The sequence below is a fragment of the Pan troglodytes genome, chromosome 17 (assembly GCF_028858775.2).
Source record: "Pan troglodytes isolate AG18354 chromosome 17, NHGRI_mPanTro3-v2.0_pri, whole genome shotgun sequence".
Lineage (NCBI taxonomy): Eukaryota > Metazoa > Chordata > Mammalia > Primates > Hominidae > Pan > Pan troglodytes.
In genome coordinates, this window is record NC_072415.2 from 54,658,452 (window position 1) to 54,676,477 (window position 18,026).

The window sequence follows — 18,026 nt, forward strand, 5'->3', positions numbered from 1 at the left end:
TGAGATGCCTCTGCTGGGTGGGATGTATAGAGTGAAAGGAGAGTAATTGTAAGAACACAGCACATGCGTCGCCAGAAAAGCGGTCAGGACCCTCATTGGGGCCACTGAGGAGATCAGCTTTTCTGGAACACATGGTGAGCTGCAGGAGGAACCAGCAGGAAGTGCATTTGAGAAACCGAATTTCCCTTCCAGAGCTTGTTTCCCCCTCTAATTACATTTGATCCAGGCTAACATGATTCTTGCTGACCCTAAGCATTTGCTGTAGTAGGGCTGGGGAAGAGATTTCAGAAATTGATCAAGGAAGACTTACAAAACAAACAAACAAAAATACCATTAACCAGCTACTTATGAGTAACTGGGAGTTGCTACAAATCCTTGCTTTCCCTCATCCTAATCACCAATTGGATACAAATCTCAGGCAAAGCAGGATTAGGTTCCCGCAGCAGTATATAACCAATGGTGCCGATTCCTTCTGTGTTTTAATCATTGGCAGCAGAATCCTGAAAGGTAATTCTTGGCCTGGGTGCCTTTTCTTTTCCCAGTGAGAATAGTGCCTTTTTCTATTCAACTACTGGAAGGTTCGTGTGTGGTCAACAGAGAAAACAGAGCAGAAGTCCTGGAAACTTGATTTTTTGAAAGAGGAATATGTGAGAAATAGTTGGATGAATCTTTCAAACCACAGCTTGATCCTAGAAACATGAGGTTTCCCTTCACTCTCCTATAAAGGCAAATCCAGCAAAGATGAAAGTTTAAAAAAAATTAATTACATGAATAAGCTGACCCCAAGCATTCTCTGTAGTAGGACTGGGAAGAGACTTCAGAAACTGACCAAGGAAGAACCTATTTCAAAATGAAGAAAAAAAGAAATTCAAAACAAGAAATTACTCTCATTTCCCCAGTCTGGACATACATGTCTCAGAGAAGAGTAATGTGTACATTTGATTCCTGACCTTAGGATTTAAAAGGAAAATTCATCTGAAATCCTGAAATACTCCTTGGAACTGTGAGGGGAAGGGATATATGGGGAACCAGGCCATAAAAATCAAGTTGAAAAGTTACCCATGGCCTTTAGTATTTTTCTGGATCCAGGGAAGAGGCTCTGTCAAGCAATTTGTCCCTGATGCAATCTCAGTACAGATGATGTTGTTCTTTTAATAAGAGCTCTGGTCTCATTGGCCACAGCTCATTACCTTAGGGTTGGGGAAGGAGGTGAGGGGTGAAAGGCGCAGAGAAAACTCAAACCCAAGTGTTAGGAAGCCTGATTCATGGGAGATCCATCCAAATTATATAGGAGAAGCTCTGAAGCCTGTGGGTCAGTGGACAATAAGAGGTTAGGAAGATTAGGAGGTTGAAACACTCAGAATAACCCTTTTTAGGAAAGAATCTAATGCAGAAAGCAAGGGTCCCTACACCCCATTAGAATAGCTAGTGTTGAGACCACCACGTTCTCCAGGCTTATCCCATCTGCCCTGCAAAAGGCAAATTGTCCTTAGGGCCTCCCTGCAAGAACTATTTTCTCCCTCATTTTTACAGGTCCTTGTGGATTTAATGGATTTTATCACTGCATTTATTAGAAAGTAAAGCAGTGGGGATCTCTTATCCTGGGTACCCTTTTCTTCATTTCTCAAAATATTCCTACCTTTCCTCTCTTCCCAACATATTCAGTCTGCTTTATTCTCCCATATGGGGTCTCCAAAACAGGCAGCAAAGGACAAGGAAAAAAAAACCAAGATTTGAGAATCGATAGTACTGGATCTGGGCCTCAATTCTACGTGGCGCAGGCCCTCCTTCCTGAACACCCATCTAACATTGGGAAAATTGAACTAGACAATGTATAAGGTGCCTCCTAAGCTCTAACATTATGTCATTTTTAAGGAACACAATGAAAAGTGCTCTAGAATCCCTTAATACAGATGGAGGGTTGGTAACTTTGCAGTATTGGCTGAAAGCAAAATGCCTCTTTCCTTTTTATGGTTTCCTGGTGCCCATTCACAGTCAGATTCAAGTAACATTTGAATAATGGAACCCCCAAACAGCATAGGAGAATTCCATTCCCAAAGCTTTCCAAATGATCATTGCCACAGCTGAGTGAATAATGTTTGATTTAGGGTCTGGAGATCCTAATTGTAATATCTTTTGTTCCTTATCATGTCATGTCCACTTGGGTTTGGGAAGTAGTTTTCTAGAACTTGAGCACTTCAAAGCTTGCTGTAAATTTCCATGTAGATCACTGGGTTGAGGGAATGAGGAAAAGAGAAGTTGAAATGGAAGACCACAGGCTCCAATTTTCTTGCTCAGAAATATTAAAAAAGAGATTTTTCTCAAGCCTGAAGGGACACTGGATGTTGCCTCACCCAGAAATTGGCTTCAGGTGATTAATTCCTGTGAATGTCATGCAGAATTATATCCACATATGAACATATGCATTTTCTGGGGCGAACCATGTAAATTTCAAAAGATTCTGAAGAGGGCTCATGACTCAGTAAAGATTCACTTTCCTCATTTTCCAGATTAGAGTGCTGAAACTCCAAGAGGGGAGGTGCTGAAGACCTCCTGTTTGATCTAAGAGTCAGGACTTGAACACAGACTTCTTGAGAACAATTCTATTGCTTATTCTCCTTGAGTCTTTTGCAGACAGCTTGCCATAAGGTATTAGACCAGACCTGAAATTTGAAATTCTTTGAAAACATAACATACTTTATTTACTCATGAAGAGACAAATCTAGCCTTGCAAAACATTTTCCGGGCTGCAACCTTGATCCATCCGCCCATCACTCTCTGAACATTCATCCAGGCAGAGATGTTTAAATGAATACACATACACACGTGCTCACACATATGCATGTGCTCACTCACACCTGTGCGTACACACATCGTTTGTCATGTGTGTCTCTTCCATACTGCTCCACATGCTTTGCCAAAGGAGGGAGATATCAATGAAAGTAATTACAGGTTAGCAAATTGTTTGTGCTGACTGCAGTAAAGAGAATGGGTTTTCTGGAAGGGTGACCATTCTCTGCCCTTCTGCTGCTGTGCAGTCATATGACTCTGTAACCTGTACCTGCGTGGGTATGAAGTATACATTCCTAAGTGGAACTATGACTGCTGAAGATAACAACAGAACTAAGGAATGAAGGGGGTAGAAAGCAATTCTATTTAAAGTTGCAGTTAAACTTTTGAGTTCACATTGAATGTCAACATCTGCCTTTCTTCCCCTAGCATGAGGAGGAGTTAAGCAACACAGCTGCTCATGTCCCTGTGAGGAGTACAAGCCTGCCATGGCTCTGGGTATGCAAAAGGCCCCAAGTCAAGGCCTGTTTCTGGGGATCCCCCATAGAGATCAGAATTCTTGAGGTAGTTGGTCTCAATGCTGACACTGGAAGGGAGGCAGTTGGCTTTTCATGCTTTAAAGACCTGTGTGGCAGCTTTTCTGAGCAGGACAGCTGATTCACCAGAGAATAACAGCTTGATCCCATTCCCCATAGAAATTAGCTCTAGGAGGCCCAGAGGCATCTGACTGGGTGGCCTGAGCAGCTGCCCCATCAACATACCCAGGGCTTGTAGAATTAGGGGCCTGCAGAGAAGTGGAGGTAGTGTTGGTATGGGGCTCTCATGAGGAGACTCTCATGAGGAGAGCTGCATGTAAGTCTCTGCAGACATGGCTCTCTACCTCTGTTCTCCCAGTCCTGCTATCCCATGGCACATGCACACCCCCCACTTGTCCCCCACCGCCACATACACTCCTGCAGAGGTTAAGACTATACCACAGTGATAATGAAGTCATTCCTAAAATACTTGAATAAATTTATGTTTTTGCAAATTCAATAATTTTTTCTTGATACACAGTTTTCCTTTGGCCATCTATGATTTGCTTGTAATTTGGATTGATTTTTAGTGCTCCTAGATTCCTCTAGAAAATAGTTTCAGGGCCATAAAATAGCCTTAAGAGAGCAAGAAAAAAATGTCTTCTCAAGCACTTGTGGGTTGCACTATTTTATTAAATGAACAATAATTGATTATTCTCCTCATGATTGCATGTGAGATATTTTTGCTCATTGGTTTGGCATGGAGCACTGTCCATGTGGGCAGTGCAAAAGGGATCTGTTGGTGCCCTGGCTGGGTATCTCTGCCTCTCTCCTGTGGACTCCAGGACAGTTGCCTTTTCTGTGGCAGCACTGATGTCTGTGCCCCAATTGCTCATTGTATTGCTTCCTGCCAACACCTTGAAAATCAAGTTTCTATATGTGAACTGGGATGAAGCCAATATGTAAGCTGGAAAAGGATACCTTATGGGGCAGCATTTTCTTAGCATTTATAATTTGATGAGGGCTAAAATGTGAGAAAATGCTACACTTCAGCAGGCCTGGGATTTCTCTTATTTCAAGATTATTTTCCTTGATGTGAAAACCTCACAGGCCAGAAGTGGTGCCAAGATTGTCCCTTCCATGGCATTAGCCATGGGTGACTTCAGAGGTCTCTTTGGGGCCACATCAGTGACATGTTCATTCTGAGAATCAGTTGTCCACAGAACAGAGAGGAGACAGGCTGTAAAAAGGTAAAAAGGAATGAGTCCACTTAAAAAAAAAAAAGAAAGAAAGAAACCAATGCGATTTCTCTGTGACTTTGTCCACAAGTGTTTCTCTGAGAGTCTTTCCCACTGATGTCCTACACTCAAACAAAATTAAAGTGGAACACTCCATTCTGTGGCCATGTCCTTTCAGGCTATCTTTGAAATGGAGGCATTACCTTTGGAAGATACCCTATGGTGATGGCTCCTCCCCATGTTTTTACATGGTAGAAGATATAAAAACTTCTGGCAGTTTCCTGGGAAGAAGAAGGGCTTTTTTTTTCCCTTTCCTAAAGGAAACTCTTCTTCATTATGGGGAGACAAGTGCTGGACAGGGCTGGAAAGAAAGAAGCCAATAGCCCACTCAGCCATTGGCCTTGCAAGCTCTTGAGGCTTGGATTTCCTGCAAAATGTGACAGTGTGACAGAGCTGAGTGCATGCTAGACTGGGAGCAGGGTGTCTTCTGTGAGATCTTGGACCTCAGAGTTGCCATCTGCAAATGAGAAGCTGGAACCAGCTCCCCAATTCCATCTAGGCTCTACATTTCTATGATTTTGCCATCATTAAAAAGGGAAACTTACGCAGCTTTTGCCTTCTGAGGAAAGACAGAGAACATGGTGATGGATCCAGCTTGTATTCAGGAATTAATTTATGCAAGAAACACATAGTAATTCTGCAGAACGTGCCAAGCACTGTCCTGAGTGCTGCAGATGTAAGATTTGAGTCAGACACTCAGGTTCCTCGGAATGCTCACACACTAATGGACCACATCTGTTTCTGGACATGGGAACCCTGATGGGTTTTTTGTTGTTAAATAATCCTGGAACCCCCAAATCTCCTGGAGTTGTAGGAGAGTGCTGGAGGCCCTGTCTGCCAGGTTGAATCTGCAGGTCCTTCGGTTCTGTTCCGTGATAGAGTCCAAGTCCTATAGGCTGGAAATAATGATAAATAAAGACGAGGGCCCTTGCTCTCCAGAAACCCCCAATCTAGTGGGGGACCCAGGCAAGAAATAACCTGACAATGTGATCTATAGCTGAGGCAAGGGCTGAAGGAGTAGAGAAAATGCACCTAGGCCAGTGGGAGTAGGGTGATGGGGGAAGGTTGGTACAGAGAACCACACTCATGAACAGAGAGTAGAATCTTCTAGAAACTACCTCTAGCTTATTGAATTTGCACAGTTGTATAAGAATATATCAAGAACTTGCCTCATGAAAAACTTGCACTAGATGCAAGATAGTTGTGGTAGAAATGGAGGTTGCTGGGTGGGGTTAGGAGGAGTTTTGGCCCAAAGAAAACAGATAGCAAATTAAACAGAAGGCCAGATCCAAGGGCCAGGTTGAGTGCTGCTGATTTTTTTAAAATTGAATTAATTACAATAAATTGGGCAAACATTATATATGGCTTCTTACACATCTAGAATTGGCAAAGCAGACATACTGTCTGTTAGTCTAAATGACGGCAAATTTTAGGTGGCCTAGGAAGTAGGAGCTTCTAGTGATAAGCCAAGACTAAATAAAATTCCTTCTCTATGTAACCGAATGTTTGATTAAAACCCCACATGACAAGGACAAGTGTTTTTAAGAATCAGAGATCCATATGAACAATGATCTTTAAGGCTTCAGAGAAGAGATAGATGCAGGCTGGCTGCACTCTGAGCTGTAACCTCTGATGTTGGGCAGTGCACAACTTGTGCAGCTATTCATAGTATTCCAGAATGTCAGAATCCAAACAGGTTTTTAAAAATTGGCTTGGATTGATAATCAGATTTGGTGATGAGCATTTTCTGGTAGGTGAAATATCATAAGGACAGGTGTGTAGAGGTGGCTATGAAGATAAAGTATGTGGAATTTGGGGTCCTTGAATCCTGTTTAGCTGTATTTGGTGTCACTTGAAATCTCATAACATTGGCTATGTAGCCTCCCTCTAATATCATAAGCATATTGTTGGGCAGGGAGGACTGCCTCATATGACAGACCCTGATGGTGAGGTGAGAAGATATATAGCTGCTGGCCTTGGCACATCCTGTGCTAGCAACTAAGTGAAGACTTGGATTCCTCTTCTCTCCTTGATTCAGAAATCAAACACCTGATAAGCTCTTATCATATTTCCAGTGCATGTTGAGCACTAAGGAGTAATAGAGGAAAGTATTGTTCCCACCATTAGGAACTGAACTCTTTCAATGAGGAAACAAACTTAGACCGCACACAGTCTTACATTAAAATGTGTGGTAAAACCCATCTGGACTTTAGGACTTTGAGATGTGAATTATCAGCAGGAGTTTTGAACCAAACTTTAAAGTGCAAGTTGGATTTGAAGAGGAGGCTGTACGGGGCAGCCCGTATCTACTTTTCAGGGGCAAAGAAGGGAGAAATGGGCAATAGACATTTGAATTATCAAATGAGACATAGTCTATTAGACTCCTCTTTGGCTACTATTTACTTTGGTCATTTTCTTGGGGCTGGAGATATACAAGTGGCAGAAATCTGGAGCTTTTCTGGACATGTTTTTTTGATGCTACTGATACCTTTGCTATTCATGCATATAGTGTTTTCCAGTTTCTGTCCCTTGGAGGATGCAGGGCGAGTGATAGGACTCATGTATTAACAATGAGGCTGCAGCCAGGATTACCCATTAGCTGCTCTCGTCAACCAACACAATTGGGATTGTCAAATTTTGTTTGAAATTCCAACACATTGTTTCTGTTGCCAGGCAGATGAGGAAACTGAGACTCAGACAGGCAAAACAACAGCCTGAGGACATATGGATGCCCAGGAATTGGGGCCTGCAGCTTCTCTTGGCCTCTGTTTCATCTTCAAAGTGACAAGCTTGAAAGAGATGATCTTGGAGGACCCTCCCAGCTTCAATGTCCAGAGTCTATAATATGGCTTTTCTGAGGCCACATGAATGAGTCCTCTGTGACACCACACTGTTTCTTTTGCTGAACAATAGTGATTTGATTCCCCAAATCAATAAACAAATTAGAGAAACAGTCGAGAGACCCTGGGAACCAGGGACAATGGATGAAAGAAGGAGGCCTGGGAGACAGAGGGGGAGGTGAGGGAGGGGCTCCAAGGGAGCATCCCATAAAAGCCAGTGCAAGGCAGGTGGGGAAGGGGACAGCAGCTTCCACAAGCCTTTTTCATTCTGTGCTGCAGTCATCTGCCTGGGAATCTACTCATGGGTGGGAGGAGGTTTAGGGCAGACCCCTGAGAGGAGAGCGAAGGGGAGGGGCTGTGTAGCAGGTGCAAGCAAAGGCTACAATGCAAATTCTCAGGAAAGCCTGAGGGGCCAGGCTAGAGGGGCAGTTGTGCAGCATATACTGGGAAGACAGAGAGGGGTCAGCAGCTGGCTGAGGGGAAGGGGTGCAGGAGGAGAAGGGAGGGAGCCCTTTGGGGCGAGGTTGGCCAGACTATGGGAAAGGCAAGTGGTAAGTTTTGTACCTCTGTGATTCCCCTACCTCTGCCTTTACTAGAAGGAAAATTTCCCATCAAAATCCAGTTATCAAGCCAGGACGGGAGCCCTTTCTGTGCACACCAGAGCATCAGCAAAAGAAGGGGCGTAGCCTTTCCGTGAATGAGTCCTCAGCTGCCTGCTGAAATAAATGCTGCTTTTACAACCTGTCAGAGGCCTGTGTTCAACGAAATAGAACACCGCAGTTCATCACCCCCACATCATACCCTCCCCTAAATTTTTATTCTTCTGGATCCAGTTCTAACAAAGAAGCAGTTAGGATTTTTAAAAAAACACCTTTCAAATTTGTCACTTTCTGCACCTCCCTTCCTTCCCCGTGGGTCCTCTTGCCTTTTCCTGACCCAGGATACTGTGTGTCTTACTCTGAGTTGACAAGAATGCATTAAACATGTATCCAGCCAGCGATTTAGGGAAATTGATGATCTTCTGGGGCTTGTTGTGTTTGGGGTCAGATGATAATATTGCCCCTTAGGTTAAATCCAGACAGCACTGAGGGATCTCCAAGCTGGTACGGTGCATACCCTCAATCGACAGGAGGCAGATCTGCACAGCGGCACAGCCCTGCTGCTCCTAAACCTAGAAGGCTTGGATCCAAATGACTTTATGTAGTGATTAGAGTAGAACGAAGAGCATTTAATAAGAGACTTTACAAAAAGTGCAGGTAGCTAACAGAAGAGCATTACTTTGGAAAGCTGCAGGCTTCATTACATTCCAAACCAGCCAGCTCACCAGGCAACCACAGCCCAAACTGGGCGAGTGACTTTCCTAGGGTCACGCAGTTAAATATTGAGGCCTCAGAAATAGAACACCCAGTCTCTGTCTTTGTCAGACCACCTCCACGCAGAACACAGGCAAGAATCTAGCCCAGTAAAGAGCTTCAAGAGGTGGCTCACCCCTGTAATCCCAGCACTTTGGGAGGCCGAGGCAGGCAAATCACCAGGTCAGGAGTTTGAGACCAGCCTGGCCAACACAGTGAAACCCCATCTCTACTAAAAATACAAAGAATTAGCTGGGTGTGGTGGCAGGCACCTGTAATCCCAGCTAATCGGGAGACTGAGACAGGAGAATCTCTTGAACCTGGGAGGCAGAGCTTGCAGTGAGCTGAGATCCTGCCATTGCACTCCAACCCGGGTGACAGTGCGAGACTCCATCTCAAAAAAAAAAGAAAAAAAAAAAAAAAGGCTTCACACATGAGTGTTGTCTCGTGGAGGGAAAATGCGGGGACTACGAACACTCTTCAAAATCAGAAAGTCTTCTTGGTTGAGGAGGAACGTGGGTCTCTGTTGAACGATGAGGTGCACCATGACTGCACTTTCCAAACTGAAATCAAAACATGTGTGTCCTTATGGGAACAATGGGCAACCAGAGTATGGGAAATTAGAGCTGTCTCAAAAAGTCTGGCACTTACTGTCTTTGGACATATATAAGCTTCCAGACTTACGTGTTTTGCTATATAATTGACCTACGGCTTGAACATTGTTTTAACCAGGTGTTTTTATTCACTCAGCACCACTCTTGAGTTTCATAAATCACCACATTTAATCTTCTATTACAGCGAGATTAAATAATTTTCTGAAAGAGTAAACATCCAGGAAGCGGCAAGTCAGGATTCGAACCTTTGTCTGCCTAACCCCACATTCTGCACTCTCTTTTAGTCTGTGCTGCCTTTTGAGAAGCATTTTTTTTAATTGGAGAGATGTTTCATTGCAGAGTTTTTCACATGCAGAAAGGAATTTATTCATGTCGAGATTTAGAGGATCATAAAATCACCGAACCTTAAAGAAAGAAAGACTTCAGAGTTCGTTGATCTCAACCAACTTGTTTTGCAGATGAGGAAGTGAGGCCCAGCCGGGCAGTGACATTGGCCAAGGTCAGGCTGCATTGAACCCAAGACTCCCAGCGGAGTGTGCCTTCCACTCTGACATGGGAACTCCTTGGGTTTAAAACCAGTGACCATGGCCAGTGGGATAGTGGCCAAAGGCTGCCAAGGTCACCAGAGTCTTTTGTGGGCTTTGTTTCATGTCTTAACTCCCACTCCCATCCCCCATCGATATTAACTACCTTTTAAAAAGATTGAAATCATGCCTGCCTACCTCATGCAAAGTTAAAGGTCTACAGAGATCTAAAAGGCATGAACTACTATTTGTGATACTTATCTTCACAAAAGAGTTTATAAAAACAATTTGAGATTTCTTTTTATGAAAAGAAAAGACATGCACACACTCACACACACACACACACACACACTCCTCACCATCATAACAGGATTATATTTAGCGGTTAACCAGTGCCCTTCCACCATCTCCCTCTGTGAAAACATGCTACCATACACTCATCATCTTACATATCCTTTTGAGTTTGCTTTCGCTTACCATGGTTACAAATATTTCCCCATGTTTTCTTGGTGATTCTAATTACCGGACAATATTTCACTGAATGTGTGTGTGTGTGTGTGTGTGTCTGTGTGTGTGTGTGTATACGCACACATTTACTTTAATGGTTTACTATTATTGGACTACTTTTGGAAGCAGTTGCACAGCTTTTTATGTAGCTTTTTATTCTCTGAGATTGTTTCATTCAGACAGATACTTGAGAGTGGGAGTAGACTTCCCTTTTTCCTCTTGATACATGTGTCACGCTGTTTTTCAAAAGATATATAGGAATCAAAATGCTACCTTTGGTTGGAGATGGGCAATCCATCACCTGGTTTCCTTTTGAGCAGTAGTACCAGACACCAGATACACACAAAATTCATTTTCTCTCTCATCAGAACTTCTGAATGTTTATCTGTCACTCTGTCAGCCGAGAGAGTGTGGGTATAATTCTATCCTTTTCATCCTCCCTCTGCATATCAGTGGATGTTTTCTTTCTCTGGTAAGGCTTACTGTGTATGTTTCCTTCATTTGCAGACTGTCACAAAAACATTTTTGAAAGTAGGTGGAGGTGCACATGGAAATGGAAGCTTTTTCTCTCACTTAATCTTCATAAGATCCGAAGTGGTGGCAGAGGGTACCCCTGTATTACAGCAGAGGACACTAGATCCTCAGAGGTCAGCAGCCTGCTCATGGTCCCATGCAGGGCAGAGGAAGGAGACTCCCATCCAGGCCCTGTGACTGCATATTTAGCATCTTTTCACAGCGCCACAAGGAAGTGTAATTGTGTGCCCCCACTGAGATCACACATGGCTTGACTGTCTTGGTCTGCTTTGGCTTACATGATAATCCTGTCCTCAGGTTAAAATCAGGCAACAATTGGACCCTAACAATTTCCATTGAGAATGATTGTTTCAATATGAACTGGGACTACGTGTAACCTACATGGACACCTCTTGAAGACAAGGCAAATTGTAATGATCTCCAAACCAGCAGCAAAAAGTAAGGACTCAACAACCAGGTTAGGGCAAAGAAGGATCATTCTTTACAAAAAAAAAAAAAGTTGCCTTGCTGTACACGTCATCATTGCTGATGGTGGAAGGAACAGACAACTGGAAGTTGTACTAGGGTTGCCTGTCCTGGCAGCTTTGGGAGACTGGCTGGTTATGAGGAGTGGCAGCACTTGCTGGCAGCCCTTTCTGGCCAGCTCAGTAGGGGGACATTCCTCACCAGGGCAGCCCAGGCTGGGCTTGGAGCCACCCAGCTGAGCGCCACGTGGCGGGCAGGCAGTCACATGGCTGGGATTTGGGTTTGGAATCACAGTGCTGAACCTACAGCCTAGTCATCTCCCTGTTTTAGGGCATTCATTTTTTCAATCACACCGGGTGGTTGACAGGTGGAAATGTTCTGGGGGAGGACACTAGAATGGAGTGAAGACATCATCTGTTTCCTAACTCTTGTAGCTTTTGACTGGGTGCTTTCCTGGCCATCAAATGCTGAGAGATCTAGCACCTGCTGGTCCTCTGTGTGGGCGGGAACTGTGAGGTCCAGCCTGGTGTAAGTCTCTGTCCTAAGCCTTATATTTCTGAATGGTGGTGGGTGGGGGATGGGGACCAAGATTGAGACCTGGGGTTCTTTTCTCCTTTACAAACTGTGCGGGTACAGGGCACAGCTTCAGAGACCCTCCATACTGGAGGAAAATAGTGCAACTCTACTAGCTCCCTCACTTCGTCATCCACACAATTTTCTGAAATGTCAATCCTGTGCTCACTTCCTGGGAATGCAGGGTTGGAATGATTCCAGCTCCACAATGGGCAGAGATCATGTCTTGATCACTTACGGTGGAAATATTCCATGTCTAGCACAGTGCCTGGCACATGGAAATTGCTCAGTTAACACTTGTCTTATGGACTGATTGAAGATGTAGTCTCTGAGTTCAAGGAGCTCACAATTTAGTGGGAAAAGGAAGATGGATAAAGAGTCACAATGACATTGTGGTAAGTGACTTGATAGAAATGTATACTTGGTAGCTTGGGAGCCATCAAAGTAACATTTCCTTTCATTGAAGTAAGAGGATTACAGTTCCTTATTGGCAGGTAAGGATCTTGCTCCCCACAGGATATCCAAAGAAATATATTGCTTCCCACAAAGATGTATTGACTCTGGAAACAGCATGGGTTAGTGGAAAGCAGTCTAGGTTGGGGGTAGGAAGACCTGTGTTCCAGACCTCTCTTGCCGATTGGCCTCAGGCATAATCTCTTTGTGCCACTGTTGTTTTCATACGTGAAATCAGGACGTTAACTCCTTCTCTGCCCACCTTCCAGCAAAGACATTGCTTAACAGGCCCTACTGGCTCCCTGTCCTCTATAGAATTAAATCCAAACTCTGGAAGGTGGAATTGAGGCTCTTGCTGGTGCGTCTCTTTCCTTTTGCATCTGTCATTATGGTCATATCAGTCTCCTGGATTTCCTCAGACATTCTTTGTCTTTCTGTGTCCCTATACATCCTTGCGGGGCCCTACCTCTGCCTCAAATGCTCTTTCAGAATTGGCTTGTCCAGAGACTTTCTAAACTTAAATGGCACTTTCTCCCCTGTGCAGAATGGTCACTACCTCACCCATGGCTGGACCCATGCCTCTTTAGGCATCCTTCTAACAGAGTATTAATTCCATTTTATTGTCTTGTTTATGTACCTTTCTTCTCCCCCTGGTTTCTCAAAGACTTTATATACCCCTGCCTATCCCCTGTTCCTGACACACAGCTGAGTGTTAAATAAGTGCTTGTATTGTAGTTGAATGTATCAACATAGACTGATTCCTTAATATCTGTTATTGCAGCGGAAAAGAAAGACTCATGGGTGGAAGCTACAAAGAAGCAGGTTTCAGTTGAGTATTCAAAAGAATTTCCTCAGAATCAGAGCTGTTTAGCAAGGACCTGGGTCTCCTTGGTGTACCTGGGGACTTGTGTGCTGTCTGTAGCTAGGAACGCCTGCTGTCAAGAGCTGTACCCCACATCTGTGACAGCACAGCCCCTCTTGTGTGGTGCTGCTGGAGCAGGAAGGCAGAAGGGGCTGGGGTTCTCTGAAGCCATTATTTAAAGGATATTCCTCTCTACTGATTAAATTCTCACTTGTCTCTCCCTTTATTTCTTTGATTTCCTGCTAGTGTTCAATCAGCATTTGTTGACTGAGTGACTCTGTTTATTTGTACAACAGTGACTTTTGTTCTGCAGAATGGAATAATCCAGTCTGGAACACAAATTCCATGTCTGATTTAGGGAGAATGTTTGCTGTCTTCATTTGTAGCTCTTTAGTTTGACCAAGCACTCCCATTTTGAGAAGAAAGTTATTGAAGGTCAGTGTGGTCTATCCCTAAGTCCTTCATCATCAGCAGTCCAGGCAGTATTTGGGAAGTTAGAAGTTTCTGAGAGTGACCATGTCTTATCCCCTTCTTTATTTTTCATACCATCTAGTGGTGTCTTGCACATAAATATTCATCAGTTTAAATTTGCCTTCTAAAATTATTGATAGTTGACGTTTAACCACTGACTGGCAAATAAGTTCCAATCAAAATGTCATGGAGTAAAGGGTGTTTAAATTCTTTAGCTGTTCATCCCAGAATTTCCTTTAGAAATTAACCACCTGCCATAGGGAAGATGCGTAGATGATTAGGTTAGAAGTTAGATTGCAACTCTTTGCAGCTCGTTCTGCTAACCCTATTCACCAATTAGCCTCACTCTTCAACTGCCTCCGCTAAAGATACTGAACTGAAACTTGCTCCCTATGGCAGCTACATGGAGAAGCTATAGTTTTGACAGGTAGCATATGACAATGGCTATTCCACTATTGAAAACCTGGGCCTCTGACTTAGGTGCCCCCAATCTCACCTCCCCACTAGTACACATATACATGTAGTTGAAAGTCAACAATTACAGTTGTTTTCAATGGAGTATAGAAATAAGAGAGAATTGGCTGGGCACGGTGGCTCACACCTGTACTTTGGGAGGCCGAGGTGGGTGGATCACCAGAGGGTCAGGAGTTCGAGACCAGCCTGGCCAACATGGGGAAACCCCATCTCTACAAAAAATATATGTGGTGGTGTTAGCCTGTAATCCCAGCTACTCAGGAGGCTGAGGCAGGAGAATCACTTGAACTCAGGTGGTGGAGGTTGCAGTGAACCTAGATCATGCTGCTGCACTCCAGGCTAGGCGATAGAGTGAGACTTCTTCTCCAAAAAAAAAAGGAATAAGAGAGAATTTATCTTTGCCTAGCTCTTCATGACTTATTAATTAAAATAGACTACTGCTTACACAAAATATCCAGCAGAGTCAAAATCTTAGAGTGGATACTGGTTACTTGCAAGCTTTTAGCATTTAACAGAATAAAAAGAAATAGAAATCCTTGGATTTGTTTTCTTACAGGTGATACTAATGAAAAAGATCCATGCTTTCATCCATCTGAAGGAAAATACCAAATGAAACAAAAACCAATGATAGCTTCTCCCTCTCTGCTCTAACAATAAGCAGTTATATTTTCAGAAAGCAAATAAATGATTCAGCAGGAAATAGGTGGCATTTATTTCTTATGCCTAGCTCTATCATTTGATGCTGAAAACACTTGCTCTGTGATGAGGACTCACTTCTATTCAGGCTTACAAGCTGCTGACTTAGGGACTTAGGTACCACATACCGGGAGAAAAATATTCTAGAACAGGACTTATGCTCAGGTCAAGGAAGTTCAAACCTCGATGCAGAGCAGACCCCTTGTTTATGAGACCTGGGGCTTTTGTGCAATAAAGAAATAGAAATAATCTTTATTAGCTAAAGTGGCAAAGCAGTAGAAAGGGGGATGACATATATAGGAGAGCCAAAGATCTGTGAGATCAGTCCCCTTGATTCACAAATAAGAAATGATTTTACTCCTTTCATTCCCACCCTCATTGTTCTGCTTAGTTGTGGTAAGTTCTTGAGGTGAGCAGTGAGGTTAAAACCATTTGGTTATGGGATTAGTTGAATTTAAGAGAAAACAATAGTTGGTGAATCCTTCATGTATGAGCACTTTGGCTTCATACCAACCATGGCAGTAATCCCAGGTGGCTGTGAGGATGACTGTTCAGTGTCTTGACAGGAGACATTACTCATTCTCACCCCAACCTCCATTCAAGCTTCTTTTCACTCCTGCCCGAATCTTAAGACCAGTTACCTTGACTTGAGAAGTGGCTGCCTGTGTGTGTGTGCATGCACATGCATCTGTGTTATGTGTCTGTGTTTGGTGGGGGTAGGGCAGGGGCATAAATCTTAAGGCTGCAGCTCTCTTCTGCTGCTTCTCTGCAAAGTTCAACCATCCTTCAGAGCTCATCTCAAGCTACCCTTCCTTGAGCCCACCCAACAGTGCACCCTGCCTCTGAGAGTTCGGTGGTGCCCATCTAGTATCTAGCACTCTACCCTGATACCTGCTTATTTACTGCACATAACATGGGATCTATATAGGGTTTTGTATGATTCACTTGGGTTATTGAATGTGGCATATGTGTATATCTCACTCGATTCTATTCTCTCTGTGGTAAGGGTCCACATTAAAATTTATTCATAATTTTAACAATATCACCTCACTAACCCAGTTCTTGCATAAAGTAAATGCTCCAAAGGTATTTGCTGATGGATTTCCTGATTGCGCCTCTATATTTCTGAGGGTGTAACATAACACTGCCAGAGGTGTGTATCTTTCATTTTAAAAGAGCCATTAATATTCAACATTAGCAGAATAATTTTCTAAATGACAAGTTACAACCTTTTGGCTGTCTCCTCTTTTTCTTTTCCCCAGGGAATTGCCCTTTTAATGCAATTGAAAAAAAGAAGGGGATGGGAAGAGAAGGAAAATGGAGGGCAGAAGAAAGAGAGCAATAGGAAGGGAAGGAAGTGGTGATTGCCTAGGGAAGCAGATGAAGAAAGGGAGTGGGTCATCGTAGCAAGTAGGTAAGGGAGGGAAATCCTGAAGCAGGAAGATAAAGGAGCAAAGTCTTGGTCTTGCTGCAGCCATGGCGACTGCTCCTCTCCTGCTCTTACTTGGAGTAGCTGCTTCCCACCTCTGCTCCCGGTAGAGTGGAGTGCAGATTCTCCTGCACATTGTTCACCTAAACAGAGTTACTTTTTTCACTTCTGCTTAGGAACTTGCTGTATCTTATTCTGCTCTATCCCCACCTGGGGGCATTAAGGTTAATGTTTCAAGTTATGGTGCTAGACTTGGAGTTAGACTGGGATAGATCTTGGAGTTATGTCTTGCCTGTTTCCAAGGGAATTTCAGAGGTTTACAAGTGTAATAAAAATTCAGCAATTAGGGGGAAAGCAAAGCAGAGATTATCTAAAAGGACTGGGAGCTACCTGGCTCCTTCAAGGCTCTGATCTTTTACATGGAGGACTGATGTGGGCTGTGTTTGCTGGAAGCCAGAAAGAGAAGGGATCCATCTTATATGACAGTTTTTGTTTAACCGAGAGCACAGGTTTATCTATCAGAATATTTTTTCATCCAGTGAAAAAGGCACACAATTTTTCTAAAAGTATCTTTAAAAAAGAATTGTCTCTTATATAGTAGACAATATTTTTTAAGAGCAGTTTTAAAAAAGACAAAGGCTTTCAAACTGCCCCTCTTGAAATGTAAAGGATATAATGTTAAATTGGATATCCAAGAAAACATTTATAAAGTAAAATTAGATAATGTGGTTTATCAACATTGGGACAATCTTCACCTGACCTTTGTATTCCAAGATAGTTATGATGAGAAAGGAGAAAAGTAGTTTTATGGATGATGCAGATTTCTTGATGCAGAATTAATGGATAGTACAAATAAAAATACTAGAATAATAATAATGTTCTTGTCTTTGCCGGGAGCTCTTCATTCAATCTTTCTTTTATTTCTCAAAGTTTACTGTAGCAGCAGAGTAGTGCAGAATAAGTATGGTCCTTGGTATTACAAGACCTGAGTTCAGTTCCCAACACTGTCACCTACTAACTGTGTGATACAGGATAAGGGAACTAATCTCTCTACACCTCGATTTTCTCATCTGCTAATAAAGAGTGACTAGTACCTTGATGTTTCAAGAGTTAAATGCATAAGCAAACGACTTGCATAATACCTGGAATTTAGTAGGTTCTCAATAAATATTAGATGAATCTTTTTGTAACTAAATGTGATTGAAAATGTCATGTCATCTCTCAAGGAAAGTCAACAGAGGCCAATAGAGTTCAAAGGAAAGTTCTAGTGTAATGATTTTCATTGGTTCAAAATATACTTGGTCCTTTGGAGGTTCACTGTGGTTGCCTTTCTCATTCATTGGGGCAAAGAAATGGGTGGCAAAGAGGTATGGAAAGACCCTCTTGCCCTTTCACCTCTTTTTCGCCTCTCCTGCCTCTCTCCACCTCCATCAGTCCCTGGCCCTCGCACAAAAGCTCATTGCATTCAGCTCTTTGGTGGCTTTGTACCTGTTGGGTCTGCCCCCATCTAGGGCCCCTTTTTGGCCTTTCTTTTTTTCTCTCTCAAAAGACCCCAAGGGGGTTCCAGGGCCCAGTGGCTGGGCTCCCAGGTCGCCTCACAGAGAAGGTGTTGTTCAGCAGAAAGGCATG

General features: G+C 43.2%; 1 protein-coding gene across 8 annotated transcripts in view; it reads left to right on the forward strand.

The window, feature by feature from the left end:
• The window catches only part of SETBP1 (SET binding protein 1), a 394,050-nt gene that overhangs the window by 128,992 nt on the left and 247,032 nt on the right, over nucleotides 1-18,026 (forward strand). The gene's annotated exons all lie outside the window — the stretch shown is intronic.